The sequence below is a fragment of the Tupaia chinensis genome, unplaced genomic scaffold (genome assembly GCF_000334495.1).
Source record: "Tupaia chinensis unplaced genomic scaffold, TupChi_1.0 Scaffold000105_1, whole genome shotgun sequence".
Classification (NCBI taxonomy): domain Eukaryota; kingdom Metazoa; phylum Chordata; class Mammalia; order Scandentia; family Tupaiidae; genus Tupaia; species Tupaia belangeri.
This window is the reverse complement of record NW_006159569.1, coordinates 3,328,735-3,347,362: the sequence shown is the minus strand read 5'-3', so window position 1 is coordinate 3,347,362 and position 18,628 is coordinate 3,328,735. Positions and strand designations below refer to the sequence as shown.

General features: G+C 35.5%; 1 protein-coding gene across 2 annotated transcripts in view; it reads right to left on the bottom strand.

Annotated features, from left to right (window-relative positions):
• Positions 1-18,628, bottom strand: part of CDH8 (cadherin 8) — a 447,802-nt gene that overhangs the window by 111,758 nt on the left and 317,416 nt on the right. The gene's annotated exons all lie outside the window — the stretch shown is intronic.

The window sequence follows — 18,628 nt, the reverse complement described above, 5'->3', positions numbered from 1 at the left end:
TATATATAGATAGATAGATATATATATATCACAGAAATATACTCCAAAGAAGTAGGAAGAAGTGATCATACCACCAGATGACTAAAAATCAAAGCAGATCCCCAAGAAATACTGCTTCCCCTTTACCAAAGAACATAACTTCTCACCAACAATGGACAAAACACAAGAGATCACAGAAATGTTAGAAAAAGAATTCAGAATATTCACTGTAATAAAAATCAACAAGATATAAAACAGACAACCAATTCCAGGAGATGAGAAAATGTTTCCATGACGTGAAGAAAGAACACCATAAGGAGACAGACACACCAAAAAAAGAATCAAATGGGCCAGAAAGTGGCATGGTGGTGAAAGATTCTGGACTCCCACATGGCCAACTGCAGTTTGAGTCCCAGACCTGGTGACTTGCTCTCTTTCTCTCTCCCTGTTTCTCTCTGGTCAAAAATTAAAAAATAATCATAATAAATAAATAATTCTTTAAAAAAAATCAAACAAAACTACTGGAGATAAAAAAAAAAATGTGATATAGGAAATTAAATTCTCCCTTGAAAGTATCAATAGCAGATTAGATCATGCAGAAGGAAGAATCTCTGACCTTGAAGACAAAACCACCATTTAGTCCAAACAACTGAAAATAGAATAATAACCACAAAAAAACAGGACAACATACAAGAAATCTTAGACACCATAATTAGATGGCGGGATAGTCACATGATAGGTAGGAAAGAGACAGGTAAAGGTATAGAACAGACAATGTTTTTAAAATATCAAGAGAGAAACACCACGTTACTTAGAAAGGTTACCCCATTAGACTAACATTGGGATCTCTCAATTGAAACAGTGTAGGCAAGGAAAGAATGGGAAGATATATTTAAAACTCTGAAAAAAAAAAAAACTATTTTAGCTGAGAGAACTATACCAGGCAAGATTCTTCTTCAACTGGGAAAGGAGACATAAAATCATTCCCAGATTAGGGAGAAAAAAAAAAAAAAAGCTGAAATAATTTATCAAAACTAAAGCAACCATTCAGGAAGTACATAAGGGAATACTAAAAGGAGATAAATAGAACTAAGATAACACAAAACAACTAGAAAAAAAGGGTAAGTACACACATATCAATCATAACATTGAACACCAAGGTTAAATGTACCACTAAAAAGCTAAAGTACAGATGCAATTATTTTACACATAAATTCTCCAATTATTTGACAGACAGTTTTCACCACAGGTTTCAATTTATATATTTATTGTAAATAATACTCATTGCATAAAACTAGGTAACAGAAGAAAAGTTCAAAATATTACAAGTAGCTCTTTTTATTTGAAATGAAATGAAAGAAGTCCAAAATGAAGAACTTTGTAAACCCTATAAAACACCAAATCACTGACTTTACCTTATGTTCACTTTTAAACATCTGTTTCCACTTTTGTTTTGATTTTGCTTTTTCAAGGACTTCTTTCTTTATGCACAGTACAGTACTAGGGTCTTAACAAGAACTCACTGAGAATGAGTAAAAGTTTTCTTTTTCTATCTCTTCCTAATAAATTGTCATTAGGTACAATTTTACCTATCTAACTGAACTGACAACCGATACCACAAACCTTTCCAGATTATAAACTCTTATCTCCAGCAGTCCTCTACATGGAAATTGCAACGTCTTCTTTCAGTGGTTATGTTTACTCTATCTTTGATTTCACAAATTCACCCCTATTAATATACCAGACTTTCTATTGTTGTATTTTTAATCATTTTTTTTTCTTTAGAACTGTATCCTGTAGTAAAGAACATCAAAAACAACTCAGTACATACTTCCAGAATTACCAGTAAAGCAAGTTTCAAATGTTCATAACATAATGTTAAATGTTGATGGTGGTGAATGTGTTTATATCCTCAATGTGTTTACTAGATACTATGTACCTGCTTTTAAAGACTATTTTGTACTCTACAAAGATGTGTAATGAATACAAATAAATTATAAATTACAATAAATATTTTTAAAATAGCATGCAAGGCCAGCATGTGACATTGTAGATAGGGCACTAGACTCCCACATGCCAACTGTGGTTCGAGTCTGGATCTGGTAGCTTGTTTTATCACTTTCTCTCTCACTTTGTCTCTCTCTAGTAAGTGCATGTAAATTTAATAAATTTAAGATAATAATAATAAATTAATTAATAATTATTCTTTCAAAATAGCATGCAAAACTCTGCTTAGGAGTAAATTTAATCAAGGAGATGGAAATTCTTTTCACTGAAAACTAGTTGATTTTCTGTCATTTTTCTCAACAACTTTAAAGAGTTGGTTACATATTCAGAAAAAAAAATAATGAAAATAGAAGTACTATCAAACATTTTTTTTCCTCTTGTGAATTGTCATAGATGGTATCAGATATCTTTGGGGTTTTTTTTGTCTGTTTGTTTTGCTTTATTTTGTTGTCTTATTAACTTGTAGGAATTATTAATGTATTTTATACACTAACCTTTTGTTTATTACATTAATATTTTTGGCAAATATTTTTCCAAACTTTTTTTTAGCCATTTTAATGATACATTGGATGTTCTATCTTTCAAAATAAAAGTTTAAATGAAGAAAAAAAAAAACACATGAATGCAGTATCAAGTGATAAGTGTGTTGGTTTCCATTCCTTATTTTGTGTCCTAATAACTAATTTCCTCTCTTAAGTAATTCTTAAAAGTTGACCCCAAGTATTCATTTACAATATGGAAATGAAATCAGACCTACTCCTCCTTCTTAGTGATTGATAGAAAACTTCATCTATGTTCAGGGGCAGGCCTTTTGGCAACCAATGATAATCATGGAATTTTGACTTCCAAAGGGTCTTTCTTTTTTGTTTTTGTTTTTGTTTTTGTTTTTGTTTTTGCCACAGGATGCATGTTTTTGCTGGAGAGATATAAAGAGAGACAGTGAGAGAGAAAGCGAGAAATCACCTCCCCCCCCCAGGGTGGATGGCCACACCACAATCCCTTCTGCATTCTCCTTTTGGGATTTTGGGCACTTATGCACACGCATCCAGCATGACTTAAAAGCCACGAGTCCAGGACTCAAAACATGACCAGCCATGTGGGAGTTACAACACCTTAACCAGTCATGCCACCTACTGGCCCCAACACTGTTATTTCTAATTCTCTTTTAGAGAGGAAACACAAAAACTTATTGAATATCAGTTATTTAAGCCAGATCTTCTTGAAGGAGACCTAAATAGTAAATTCACTTTATTTGGAATACTGACAATAAAAACTTAAAACAGTTTTTCTCCAATTCTTGTGGGTATCAGAACATTTAGTAAAATTTAACTCAACGGATCTAGCTTAAAGTTTAGAAACTTCTCTTTTTTAAAAAAAATTTTGCTAGAAGGTACATATGCTCAGAGAAAGACAGTGATGGGGGTTGGGTGGGGTCCAAATGCACCCTCTCCTACAGTGAATGGTCACACTGCAATCCCTTTTCCTCCATTTCTCCCTCCTTTTGGGATTTTAGGCACATGTGCCCAGCATGTTTCTCAAGCCACCATGTCCAGGCTGAATTGTTCAGTGGACCATGTGGGATACAGACACCTTAACTACCACATTACAGGCTGAAACAGAGTCCAGAAACTTATATGAGAAAATAAAAACAACCCCAGAGCTTTGAGCAGGTTCAATATGATTTTTTAAAAACAGTGAAGAAGCTCCCTTCATTTAAGAATCTTCCCCATGGGGCTAGCTGGTGGCATTGTGGTTGGGCTGCTAGACTCCCACAGGGTCAATCTTTCTCTTTTTTTTAAAGAATTATTTAACTTTATTTTATTTGTTTATTTATTTTAATTTGTTGAGAAAGAGAGAGAGAGAGAGAGAGCCACCAGGTCCGGGACTCGAACTGTGGTCGCCCACGTGGGAGTCCAGCGCCCTTAACCACCACACCACCTGCCAACCCCGCAACATGGTCAATCTTGATTTGAGTCAGGGTCCTGGTATCTTGCTTTCTCACTTTCTCTGTCTACTGAGTGCATATGCACTATGGTAAAATTAAAATAATAATAATAATAATAAAATTAATAATTCTTAAAAAGAAAATCTTCCTCACATAAATCTTGTGAGGGTTGAGGGATAGCCTAATGGTGGGTGTATGTGTGCATATTCTTGGTAATTTTTCCCTCCAAAGGGCACATGGTCTCACCAGAGAGAGAAAATACCCCCTAATGGGGCATGATCACACTGCAATTCTTTATCTTTCATTTCTTCCTTCCATCAGGATTTTGGATAAGCATGCACACATGTAAGCATGTATTCAAAGAGGCCACTGTGATTGAAATTGCAGTTAGCACTGTGCAATTTGGTACCCTTACATGCTGTGCTATTAGGCCAGCCCATGAAACATTGATTTTAGAAAGAAAGTATCTATTCCAGCATCTCTTCTGACAATAGGAACTTATATTTTATCCAACTGGCAATCAAATATTAATAGATCGTAAATTCCATACAGAGAGGAATCTTCAATCTTTTTATTTTTCACCATAGAACTCAGCATATAGAATAGTACATGGTACACACATATGCTAAAATCCAGATAATACCTCTCTCTCAGGGTTACTTACTGAGAGGCTTCAGTAGAATCATACCCAAAAAATAAAAAAAAAAAAAACAAAGAGAATTGCTGAATATTGAAGGATGTTGAAAGAGTTAGATTTTGTTTTGGAAATTTTTTCTTGTCTTCTGTTCTATTTTGATCCAGATTTTCAAATTACCTCTTTACTGACTCAACTTCCTCTGATATCCTGACATCTCCGTATCTAATTCTATGAACATCCTTTTCTTCATAGCAATAAAATAATTCCTGGAATCAAGAAACCGTGTCGTATAAACAATTCTTTTCAAAAACTGCACTTTACTGGGCAAACTGAGAGAGAATAAAACTTGAGGCACATAAAGTAGTGTTTCCTAACTCAGCTGCTCATGAGGAAGGGGAATCAGTCTCCCAGGGTGGTCAGCTGCTGGCCACTGCAAGTACACAATCACAGGGTAAGACTGATGGAGGGAAGTGGGGTCCCAGGTTCTAGTTGTGAGGTAGTTTGGGATACCTTCTCTAATCATTAAATTAAACCAAACATTGGTTTTTATTCTGACTCATGTTTTAACTACCAAATTTGTATTAGGAAAGTGGTATATCAGGGTTGACTCACTGAAACTAAATTAGGAATTGTTATAATAATTTTCCATCTCACCTGGTTTCTACATTGAAATTACAGGTCATGCTGTACAGCACACAAATTACTGTTTTCCTGTAAGCAAGTTGACTCTGATTTATTACACATTCCTTCAAGATTTTCCTCCACTAAATTATTCATCTTTGACGGGTGGTGATGTTGCCCCCAGAATTCTTTATCAAAAATAAAACTTTCAAATAAAAATGCTACCAATGAATTTGACTGTGTATTCTCTCATCCCAACATCCATATTTATTTCCAATTAACTGCATGAGAGCAATTCATAATTTTATAATTTCAAATATTGCCTATCCAGGTGGTTTTTTTCATAACTATGAGAATGACAAGATTCCATAGCTTTTCATTTCTTATACATAAACCTTCATTATAATTTCCTCTCAGGAAATTGTTGAAATTTGCTCAACACTAAAAAGAATTAATTGCCTAATGTATTAAGGCAATTAAACAAATCATTTCATCATATGAATACCAATGAATATAGTTTCAGGGTAACATAAAAAATCAAGGCAAAGGAATTGAAGGGGAAAAAGGGGGCTAGTAATGATAGATGCTCAGTTAGTATTTACTGTATGTTAGTGTCCATTATGCAGATGTCAAAACAAAGGTACAGAGAAACTCTCACTTCCTTGAAATTGAACAGTTCATAAATATTGATCCAATACAGGGTTTGAAATTCACAAGTGCCAGATTAGAAAGCACATCAAAGTCTCCTGCAGTTACACAATATTTGCCTTAAATTTAAGCTTAAAATAAACACCACAAAAGTATAGTGACAAAGTCATATACAAGCAGAGAGTTTAGAAGTTCTATAAGTTCTAGAAATATTTTACTTCTAGAAATGTGCTTTGGGTAAAATAATTTGGCACAAATTCCTCTCCACCTTATCATTTAAAAAAAGTTCAATATTTTTTAAGTGGCTTATGAAATCATGGAATTCCTCTAAACTTTGTCTTAGAGGACACAAGACACATTCTACCTCTAAGGTAAAACACCAACCAATCACATTTTTGAGCCACTTTGATATGCTAAAAAGTTCAAGTAGGCAGAATGAATTAATATGATGAATAACATGAATAAAAAAATTGGCTAATAGCAGTATAGTGAAAAAGTATCATTTAAAATGCAGGGTAAGCCTAAATTTAATAAAATATTTCTTAAAAATTGCTTTGTGTACATTGAGAAACATATTTCCCCACTCTGTGTTTAGCACTCTATTTTATTAGTTAATCAATTAATTAATTAAATTTCTAGAGAGTGCATTTGCTCACCAGAGAGAGAGGGAGAAAACACCCCTCAGTGGGAGATGGTCACACCTCAATCTTTTCTCCATTTTTCCATCCTGTTAGGATCATGGGCTTGCACACACAGACATTTTTCAAGCCACAGAGGCCAGAATTTGAACAGTGATGGTCATGTGGGATCCAATTCTCTTAAACAATAGCCTATAGGGCCAGCCATCCTACTCCAGTCCTTGAAAACTGAAAGGTAATATTACATTAAATTGTGGTGAACTTTCTAATTCAATATTTGAAGCTGTCTATGAAAACGAACAATGCTATTATACTACTAGTTGATTATACAATGTAATTTGATGTTAGCCAATGCTCTTCAAGCAAAATGATACATGTTAGTAATTAAGTCTTGATTTATCTGTTCATCCTTCATTCATTTATTCAATCACTTTTTCTTTGTTCAATAAATATTGAAGGCTTAACACTACCAGACATTCCTTTAGACGTTGGGGAGATAACAGTTTACAGCAAAAGACATTTTGCCCGAGGGTAAGAGTTCATAGACAATAAGCATGGTAATAAGTAAAATATATGGTATATTAGAAAGGCTTAAGTGCTAATAAAAACAAATAAAGCAATATAAAGAGGATCAGATAGTGGTGGAAATCGGGGTAAGCCTATGTGAGCAAAGACTTGAATATGAAAGAGAGTCAATACTCTAAAAAAGGGATACATATTCTAGGCAGAGAAAATAGTTATTGCAAAGACCCTAAAAAGAGAGCATAGCTAATGTTTGGAAGCATTCAATCACAGATTTTTGGATAATTAAAAAACAAAATTGTTTTCCTTAGTATAACAAGAGACTTTCCCATAATACTGACAAATACGAAGAGGAAAACATCCTTTTCTTGATTACCAAAATGAGATCATGTAAGGCATAACTACTCTAGGTTTTAACAAAGAATTAGACTTGGGTTATTAACTTTAAAGGATACAACTAACTGTTGTGTTTCTGTAAGATATTTTATTTCTTTAGGAAACTTCTTTTGCTATATCCTGATATCAGAATGGTTGCAAGCATTCTGTGCTATTTTATTTCTCCATGTCTTGACCATTTAATATGTTTTTACCTTTCTGAATAGTATTTGGCATATGATAAGAAAGTACTTAAAAACTCTGTAAGGATATGCAAACAATAGCCATTAATATTATTTATGTAATCAATGAATATTTTCCAATCACTGATAATGGGATACTGTACATGGTAGGAGTGTGAGGATCATAGAAATATGTAAGATGTAGTCTGTGTCCTTGATGGCATTCATTTGCTGAGTAACAGAAGACACAAATACAAATAACTATAATTATAAATCAGATCATATTGCCTCCTTTGAACTCTTACGTAATTTCAGCAGCATGTATAGCTTCCAAAAGAGGATGACATTTGATCTGGACCTTGAAATAAAAGTAGTATTTGGGAGTGCAGAGATGTGATAAGATATTTAAGATAACAACAACAAAAATGTCATGAGCAAAAATCCAGGGGTAGGTCATTGCACACTGTATCTGTGATATGGGTGATGAACAGAAAGAGTTTTGGTAAAATAACATCTATGTCGTTTTAAGTCAGAAAACTTTCATAGAATTTTATTTCAAAACATTTTGCTCAACTGAAAATCAAAGCCATTTTTGACCATCAATATTTCCAATATATGGTCAGCATTCCAAAGAAATACAATACTAATCCTTCATTAAATTATTTATATTTCTCAATGTACATTACAAATGTACATTACATGTACATATCTAAGATATTGCACATTCAGATTTTATAATATGAAAATAAATTGGATCTGTAAATTATAATCAGTAACCTATCATTCAAGTTTAGCAGAATCAAAAGCATGAAATGTATAATGTCAGAAATAGAGCTTATAAGGTACTTATTTATTTGAGTGGAAGTAGAACATGTAATAATAATAAATCATCATGAAAACAATCATAGCAGCTTCCTTATCTTCATCTACCAGGTCATCAAGTGACACACTGGGTATTTTTATAGGCTACGTCTTTCTCTCTACATATTTATTCAATGGAAATTGAACCAGTATGACTATATTCAAAATGCAGCCACACCTATACTACTCTTGTTTATTTTAAAGACTGGATCGCCCCATGTAGTAATTCTCCTGCCTCGGTCTCCAAGCTGAGAATACAGGTGTGTGCCACCATACCCCAGATCTTTCTCAGATGGAATCTCACTGTGTCGTTCAGGTCGGCCTGGAACTCACTATACTCCTGCCTCAGCTTTCCAAGTCTCTGAGACTGCAGGCACACCATAACACCTGGCCTTTACATTGGACTGGAAAAAGAATCCAGATTTTTCGTATGGGCCCAGGTCACAGAAGACAGCACTTTAGTGTACATCAGTGTGGTTTGGCCTAACTGTATATTACTGGTGAGAAAGAATGCAGGATTCTCAACATTTTAGTATAATTCTCAAATTGCATTCTGTTTAAAAGCGAGATCCTTCCTTTCCTAGAAAAATATCTAGCTTCTCAAAGATATAATACTTCCTAATTTTCTTTTTTTTTTCACATTTGACATAAAAGTTAACCCTGTAATTTGTATACAATGGTGAGCTAGGAAATATTTATTAAAGTATTAAATAAATTAAAATGTAATTAATAGTAAAAGTTTGAATGAATAGATAGGTGAGTAGATGCAGCAATAAGTCAAAGGAAGAATGTTACCAGGAACAGTATATTTTGCTTCATGTAGAAAATAATAATTTAGAAGCCCAAGCCAAGATGAAATACTAAGGCAAACAACTACTCTCATTGGAAGAAAAGTGTTTTATAGTAGATTCAATATGCAAGAGTTAGGACACAGGTCCGAGATAAATTCAGGTTCAATAAAGAGTAGAATTATTATTAGGTGAATGTCAACTATTTGTCACTGGGTATTAATCTTAAGAATCTTATAATTATCAGGGGCCAGCAGATGGCATAATGGTTGTGTCACTGGACTCCCACATAGTCAACAGTGGTTCAAGTCCTGGACCCAGTGGTTTAAAACTCACAAAGGGCACATGCGTGTGTGTACCCAAAATCCCAAGAGGGGAATGGAGTAAAAGGGATTGTGGTGTGGTCATCCTTCCCTGGGGAGAGGGGGAGTGTGATTTTTTTGTTTCCTGTCTCTCTGTCAATGCACACGCCCTATAGCAAAAATATCTAAAAAAAATTAAATTAAAAAAACAGAAAAAAAGGAAAGAATCTTATAATTATCACAAAAAGTAACAATTAACATTCCTGATACAATAAGAGAACATATATTAAACTGTGTGTCTCTGATTATTAGTACTTTGTGTGTGTGTGTGTATATAGTATATATCTGATGCAGACATAGCTATGTATTTGTTAAATATACATTTCTATATAATTGTATATTGGTGCACATATGTATTTGTGTAAGTGACATAGTTTTATGTGTCTTTCATTAAATATTTCAAAATTAAAGAGATAATGAGATAAACAATTTAATTTCTCAGATTTTAAAGAAATCTATGTAAAGTAAAATCTAGTTAATAACAGACTAACATGTGGTCAGTATTAGAATGCATACAAGGTGAAATAGAAAATTTATTTGAAAAAAACTTACAAAGTCTTTAAAGGAAATATATTGAGGGACCAGCAGTTAGCGTAATGGCTATGTTGCTGGACTCCCATGTAGTCAACTACAGTTCGAGTCCTGGACCCGGTGGCTAAAACTCACGTCGGGCACATGTGCCTGCATGCCCAAGATCCCAAAAGGAGAATGGAGAAGAGATTGCAGCATAGCCATCCCCCCTGGGGTTTATGATTAAAAAAAGAAAAGACAAAGAAAGAATCAGAAAGCTGAACCAAGAGTCATGAAGGTAAAGCCAAGATTCTAGAAGAAACAATTCCATAGAACACTACTGTATACTAATCAAGAAACCAGCAATGTGTTCTCAACTGGATTCAATTCCTTTCACCTATAACTACTATGTGACTTCCATCTTCTCTGTTCTTTAATAATAACATCTACTGAACCTATCTCCATACAGCCCCACCATTGTATACCAGGTATGTGGTAGGCAGGTGACTTGTCTCTTGAGCTCACAGATCTTCCAACGAAAAAGAACCATACTCTAGGAGTTTGCCTCCAAAACACACATCTTTATTTGATTTAGATGATGAGATTCTGGACTTCAAGTGTGAGCCTGATGTCATAAGTTAAAATTTCAGCATCTTCTTAGTAGGAATGCAAATAATTTATGGCCCAAAGTGAATTGTGTTGGTTTTGAAAACAGCATAAAATTATTCAACATTCCTCTCATGGATCCTTACCCCTGAGTCTGGGCTCTGCTATGGCTTAAGCAAAAGAAAATTAAAGAAGTGTGTCCATATTAGAACTGCCCCAGGGACCAGTAGTTGGCATAATGGCTATGTCGCTGGACTCCCATGTAGTCGACCATGGTTCGAGTCCCAGACCCAGTGGGTTAAACTCACGCCAGGTACGCATGTGTGCCTAAGATCCCTAGAGGAGAATGGAGGTGAAGCTTCAGGGAGAGGGCATTATGGAAGTTTTCTTTTGGTGGTGGAATTGTTCTGTATCTTGCCTTTGGTTGTGGATATATGAACTTACACATTTGAGTAACCACACACATAAGAAATATAAGTAAAATTGGAGATGTCTGAATAAATTGGGTAGATTGTATCAATGTGAATATGAATGTGCTACAGTGTTTTACTATAGTTTTATAAGTTGTTATAGTTTTAGATCAGAAAGAACTGTATAAAGGGCAACAGGATCTCTCTATTATTTCTTACAACTGCATTCAAATATACCTAAAATAAAGTGTATAATTTAAAAAAGTAAAATTTTCTAATGATTATAATTTTCCAAATTAAAAAAAAACATTGTTTGCAAAATTATATTTAATTTTCCAAAGTGTGCAATTGCTCACTAGAGGGGTGGGGGAGAAGAGAGAGAGAAACACCCACCCTCAGCAGGGATGACCATGCTGCAATCCCTTCTCCATTTCTCCTTTTGAGATTTTGGCTATGCACATACAAGTGCCTGTCATCTTTTTAAGCCACTATGTCTGAGACTCAAGCCACACACTTGACCATGTGAGATCCAGTCACCTAGCTACCACACCATCAGTTGGTCTATTTGCAAAACTAATGATGGAAGTTTTCAGCTAGGAAAGGACCTGGCCCATGAAGTGATGCTCAATTAATGGTCCATACTGTGGTAGGAACATCACTTAAAAACATTAAACTCCAAATTCTCAAGCACAACCCAGACCCACTAATCAGAAGCTGTGAAGGTAAAACCAAATAATCTGTGTTTTAATAATCCCTCTTGGTGAATGTGAGACATGCTGAGAAACACTAGCCTAGGGTTTTGTTTGTGATAACTATTAAATATGCATAAATAGTAATACATATGTGTTAAATATGAATGGAGCTTTGCTGCTCAAAGTTAGTCCATCGACGAGCAATGTCAGCATCACCTGGAAGCTTATTAGAAATGCAGAATCTGCACCTCAGATTTAGGGAATCCAAATCAGTGTTTTAACAAGATCCCCAGGTAATTCATAGGCACATTAAGCTCGAGAAGCAGTACCTCAGAGTATTTGCTAAACAACTATTATATACATTCCGTCAAAATGCAGCTGTGCTTCTAGTGAGGGGGAGTGCATTGGGGCACCAACTTCCTGATGGGCCAGTGATGTTCAGCAAGTTGCCCGAGATCATATATCTCATAAGTAAACCACCTAGGACCTGAGCTTATAATGGACATAAAAGTACAATAGGAAAGACCCTTCCGGTCCAGATTCCTCCCAAGCCTCCGTTTGTAAGCACGGTACTAAACTGCCCAGTCCTTCTTTGTCTGTTAGGCCAACTCCTGTGGCCAGTTGTGGTTTCCAACCATTTACAACAGGGAATGTCATGAACTGCATACACATGTGCCAGGGTCAAACTAGATATCATTACTCACCCAGACAGCTGCAAGCGCATTTCTATTTGAACACTGAGCTCCTAACAGGAACCTCAAATCTACCACCCTAGGATTTTCTGGCTTCAGGACGTCAGAGTGTCGGCATGTTTTCCTCCTCCTCCCCACGGCACCCCATCGATCCTTCCATGTGAATCACAGAGCATAGACTCCAAGTCTACAGAGTGTACATTAGCTGTAAAATAATACTGTTGGGAGCTGGAGTTGAAAGGGAAATCTCTGATTGTCCCTGACTGGATTTCTTGCATATTTATCTTCCAAACTTCACAGTTCTATGGAACTGTGCAGGCAGAACCAAGTGTTATCTGAATGCACAACTGACAGCGTAAAAAATCATTTACCGTTTTTATGTCTAGGGTTTAACTTCAAGAAAAAAAAAAGCGACATTCACATGGAGTAGATGGTTTGGGGATTTAGAAAGGAGGGGTAGTTGTTTTTAATCCTTTTGCTGAATAAGGAAGGAGACAGGACTGGATAATGCTCCAAAGCTATTTGTTAGAGAATAGATTAGGAATTTGTATATATCACAGATCTTTGTTAAGTAATAAATGATCAATAAATAAGGTTATATCTGTAATGGCAAAACAAGTGGGTGGTGGAGCAAGGTAGACCTTTACTAATACTAGTTTCTCAATGGCAAATAACGTTATTGAATATGATTTTCTAATTTTTCTAGTAGACCCTGGATATTCAAAGATGAATAATTTGGAGTGAGCAGTACATATGAATCAAATGAATTTACATGTCTACTGTAATCAAATGATGGTTACAACGTGCCAGGCGGCGTGCTGGTTTCCAGATATGGTGTCTCTTCTTTAGATCACATGACATTCCTATGTGCTGATATCAGCATTTACATTTCACAAAGAAGAAAATGGAAGCTCAGAAACACGAAGCAACTTTCTCTAAGTCATACAGCAAGCAGATGGTCCAGACAGAACTCCTGAAAGGTGCGTCTGCCCTGGGTTCTTCGCTTTTGTGAAGGGAGAAGGGACATAAGAAAAGAGGTTGCATGCAGAAGGCTAGGAGGAGTTTGTTGAGAAAGAAGAATTCAAATTTAGGAGTGCTTCCTAACTTCAAAACTTTTTCTCTTTCTCCAGCGGATGGCTTGGAAAATGCCCTTTTAATCTTTTGAAAAGTAAGACCATTAGCTACCATCTATTTGAACTGCTGACCACTCACATCCAATTAATGATGCCTCTCATAGCCATTAAATGTCTATAAAAGGGTCACATTAATGTTACTGTATGTTTTGTTTGTTTCAGTGATGACGTATAGTAGAGATTCTCTTGTCTTCAGAGGCCATTAAATGATAAACTATTGGAAAAGGGAATGGATAGGTTTAGGGTGCCTGTCAAGGGTGACATAATGTAGACAAAGAAATAAAGCTAAATTAGTTCTCAGTTCTCCAATGTTCATTATGATGCATAAAAACAGTTTGTCCCCTCTCCTCCTGTGTGTATAAATATAGATATATAGATATTCAAATATTTCATCATGGTAATATTGTAAAAAATAATTTTTAAGCAAAATCTGAAAATTAATGAGCTAATATTTGTATAGTGTTTGAAGCAACACTGTAAATACAAGCATGGGGTGATTTGGACAAGCTTCTTATTGCTGTCTTAGGGAAATGATTTTCTATCTTATTTTATCTTATTTCCTGCACTTGAAAAATGGGTCTAATAATACCTGCCCTTTACATACCTCAGAGAAATGCTGCAAGGATTAATGACATATGTGTAAAGACCTGCAAACTGGATATATTAAGATATTATCACCATTATCCCACTGAATTCTTCAAGTAAAATTTCCAGTAAAACTAGGACCCTTATAACATTCACAAAAAAGGCAAACATGATAATGCAGTGGTAATAAAAATTTTTAAAGGGTAGTAAGATCATTTTTCTTTGTTGTTTAAATCAAACACTTAAATATCTAAAGCTCAAGTCTGAGAAACTAAAGCATTTTTCTGGAAAAAATATAATAAGAAAAATGGAGTTTAAATATACCAAGAAAGAGACAATCTTCATATGCTACAAGTTTATATCTTGACACACAGATAATATTATCATTAGATCCGTGATTCCAAAGATTTAATAAATGGACAGTTGGGGTTTGTTTCTCTTCACCAAAATCAGCCGAGGGACTCATCCAGCCTTTCTCTACTTGGCTACATATGAGTAAAATGCCAGCTGACTTCATTCATTTTGCTCCCAGATGTTTTGGCAACACATACTCAGAGATGGAAAATGGTATCAAAAAATGCTTTTAGATTATTGCAAGAGAGGTCTAATGCTTTCTCTCTTACAGGCTTTAACTTCAATAAGAAAAGAAGTAACCTTATTATTTTAAAATATGAAACAGGAACTGAAATTTTTATCTACCATAGCACAGTACAGTGATGGGATGCTCTATACATTTTAAATTGGCTACGTACGCTTCTTTGAGAAACTCAAGATTGATTCCATGGTAGGAGAGAAAGGGGTTGGACATGCAGGAGAAACTAAACAACATGACAGAGTAAATCTGGATACTTGCCAGGAGTCCATAGGGTATTGAGCAGAATATAGCATATTGACATACAAAGACAAACTTGATGGCCATTTTAAGTTCAAAAGACACTTACTCAGTGCCCTTGAAGAAATCTTTCACCCTCTGTATATCTCAGTTTTATAAAGTGAGAATAACGTAACCTCTCTTCTTTGGGGCCTTTTATGCCAATATTATAAGCAAGGAAATTACATTTGAAAAGTTAATAGTCAATGATCTTATGCATGGTACTGATGTTATGAAGAAGAACTTCAGGCTGAGGTAATCCTAGCATCTCTAAGTGCAGAACCAACCCTTGGAACCACAAGTGTGCTCCATTCTGAGAATCCATTTATGTGCTTGGAAAAAGACACTCAGCATCATAAGAAGATGGACAACCTATATGGAGCAAGCCATTAGACATACTTCTCCCTTGCAGAGCGGGGAAAATACACATTCATTCTAAATTCTACATCTACTATGCTGACACTCCCCACAGTGTTTGCCAAAATGATTTCTGCATGATTTATGTGTGTGTGTGACTATTCATACAATGTCTAGGTAAGACAATCACTCTACAAAATAGATGGTGAGTTGCAGTGTGATCAACAGATGCTATTATAACACTGTTACAGTCTGTATCACTGGAATTGATCTGATGTATATCTTTCTTGCAAATTGAATATTAGTTAAGCACAATCTAATTATGAGTCCAGGAAAAGCCTTAGGGGTTGTGGAATCATTTTGCACTGTCTTCTTGAATGATCTCGAGGAAACAACTGGAGTTTCTAACCTTTGTCTCCATCACCTAAAACATAGGAAAACAATATCAGCCCTGACCTATTTTATATCACTATTTTAACGCTTAACTATAGGAAAAATAAGTATTGATTTATGTAATATATGTTGGGTCATCTGAAAAGTCATGATGCATTTTTGCATAGAAAAATATGTCATGACTTTCCCTATGATCTAATAATATCATAATTGAAATGTAAGAAATTCCTTCTAATAATAGAAAGTGTGAAGGCCAAAGTTATCTTCATCTTGTATGGGCCTCAGTTTTATGGCTCTGTTTTTCAAAAGGTCACTCACCTTCCTAGACTCACTGGAATTTAAGGTTATGTCCTCAGTTTGGAAGGAACAAGAACTTCAGTCTGTCCGTACATTACTGAAGCAAATGTTGCTTTAGCACAGACATGCATTAGCCAAGCTCTCAAGGGACAGTTAACAAAATTAAGCAAATATGTTAATTTGTTCATTTACAATGAAAAACAAAATGTCCGCCAAAAGCTTTGTGCCATGGCATATTTTTTTTTTTTTGAGAGGTTTTCGCTATAGGGCGCGTGCGCTTGCCAGACAGACAGAGAGAGACATAGAGACAGAAAGCGAGAAATCACCCCCCGGGGGGATGGTCACACCGCAATCCCTTCTCCTCCATTCTCCTCTCGGGATCTTGGGCACGCACGCACACGCACCCAGCGTGAGTTTTAAGCCACCGGGTCCGGGACACGAACTGTGGTCGACTACTTGGGAGTCCAGCAACATAGCTATTACGCTAACTGCTGGTTCCCACCATGGCATATTTTTAAGGCAGAGAGTTCGGTGTCAAAATTGAGCTCCATCAACTTGTAGCTGTTGAGTCTTTAGAGCTTGGAGACATATCATTGTTGTCCAATTTTCTCATTTGTACAATGTTAATAATATGATTCCCTACAACATACAGCAGTTTTGTAATGCATATGGGCAATGCTCTACAAACTCAAACTATCATGCCAAGATCTGAGAAAAATAGACTCAAGAAGTGATGGAATGTCAGCTATTATTATTGTTGTTGCTGTTATTATTGTTTGGGTCAGCATATTTTATTGTGACTGTTTCTAAAATTAATTAAAAATAAGCAAATAGGAGCCAACAGGTGGCATGGTGGTTAAGATGCTGAATTCTCATGTGGCCAACTGCAATTCAAGTCCCAGACCTGACGGCTTGCTTTCTCTCTCTCTCTCTCTCTCTCTCTCTCTCTCTTGTGCACATACCCTGTAGCAAACTAGAAAATAATAATAAATTTTAAAAATAAAATAAGCAAATATTGGTGGCCTTACATGCTGATAATTTGCCTGGTTCCAGGGACAGGGTTGGTCCCTGGAATAGCATGTTAAGCATGTTCCCAAACCAAGGCATTTCTCTCTCTCTCTCTTTCTCTTTCTCTCTCTCTCTCTCAGTACTTAGATGGGTCCTCCACTCTCTATCTGTAATTCTTTTAAATTACTTTAATTCCCCACATCTGTTCTTATGCCTTTCAAAAGAGTAACACAAAGGATTTAACAGTAGAAAAGTGTTAACCTGACCTCAAGTCAATTTTGTCTCCTGAGAAAGCAACCTTATTTGGTGAGGCCCTAGAAATGTGAAGTATTCTGTCAACTGATTTCCTTCATTTTTACTCTGCTCTTAACAATGACCAGCATTTACTGAGTCCTTACTTTATACTAAGAATTTTACTAAAGTTATTGTACACATCACTTCTTCAGAATCCAACCTACACTTACCAGGTGATAAATTATTTTTATCACTATGATACCTAAGATGTAGTAACAATCTTTTTTGTCAAACTAATTAAGAAAATAAATGAATTTTTAAGATAGCAGTTAAACAATTTGGTCTTGGAGCCCCTCTACACACTTAAAAATTATTTAAGAATCCAAGGATATTTTATTCATTAAAGATTGTAATTGAGTTAATAAGATTTATTATGTTAAAAATTAATCTTTTTTCAAAAAAGCACAGGAATACCCAAGCACACATTTCATTAGCCACTGAGCAAAGTTACCACAAACACATGCCATGTAACCTCTAGAAAACTCTACTCTCAAATGTGAGATCACAAGAAAAGGGCCAATTGTGTCCTAGTATTATTATAAAAGTATTTGACCTTGTAGAACTAAAAGTGTCTCAAAGTCTTCAAAAATGTCTGTGTCATACATTGAATACTATTGCCCTAACGGATAAGAGATTCCTACTGCCCCAACCTATGTTTCAATCAATTCTTTAATTTTTTTAAGACTAATCACTGTGTTAGATGCATCACACAGCAATACAGAAAGACGTTATTACTGACATCTTATGAATGATGGAATTGAGGCTTAAAAAGAATGAGTGCTTTGACTAACATCACATGACTGATAGAAATTGGTTAATATCTGTAAACTGGTCGTCAGTTTACAATCATTTATCTTTCTAACCCCACTTTTGTTCTCTTCATTATCACATAATACTACAACCACTAAAGATGTATCAAATAAAGATGAAAAAAACTTATTAATTGACTCATTTTACCCAAATACTGAAGCATATTCTGAAGCGCAGAGTTACAATTATGATAGGCCCAGGACCAGCAATTGGCATAATGGCTAGGTCGCTGGACTCCCATGTAGTTGAGCACGGTTCCAGTCCCAGACCCAGTGGCTTAAATTCACTCCTGGTGCATCTGCGTGCATGCCCAAGATCCAGAGAGTAGAATGGAGGAAAGGGGATTGCAGTGTGGCCATCCCCCTGGGGGGTGTGATTTCTCGCTTTCTGTCTCTCTGTCTCTCT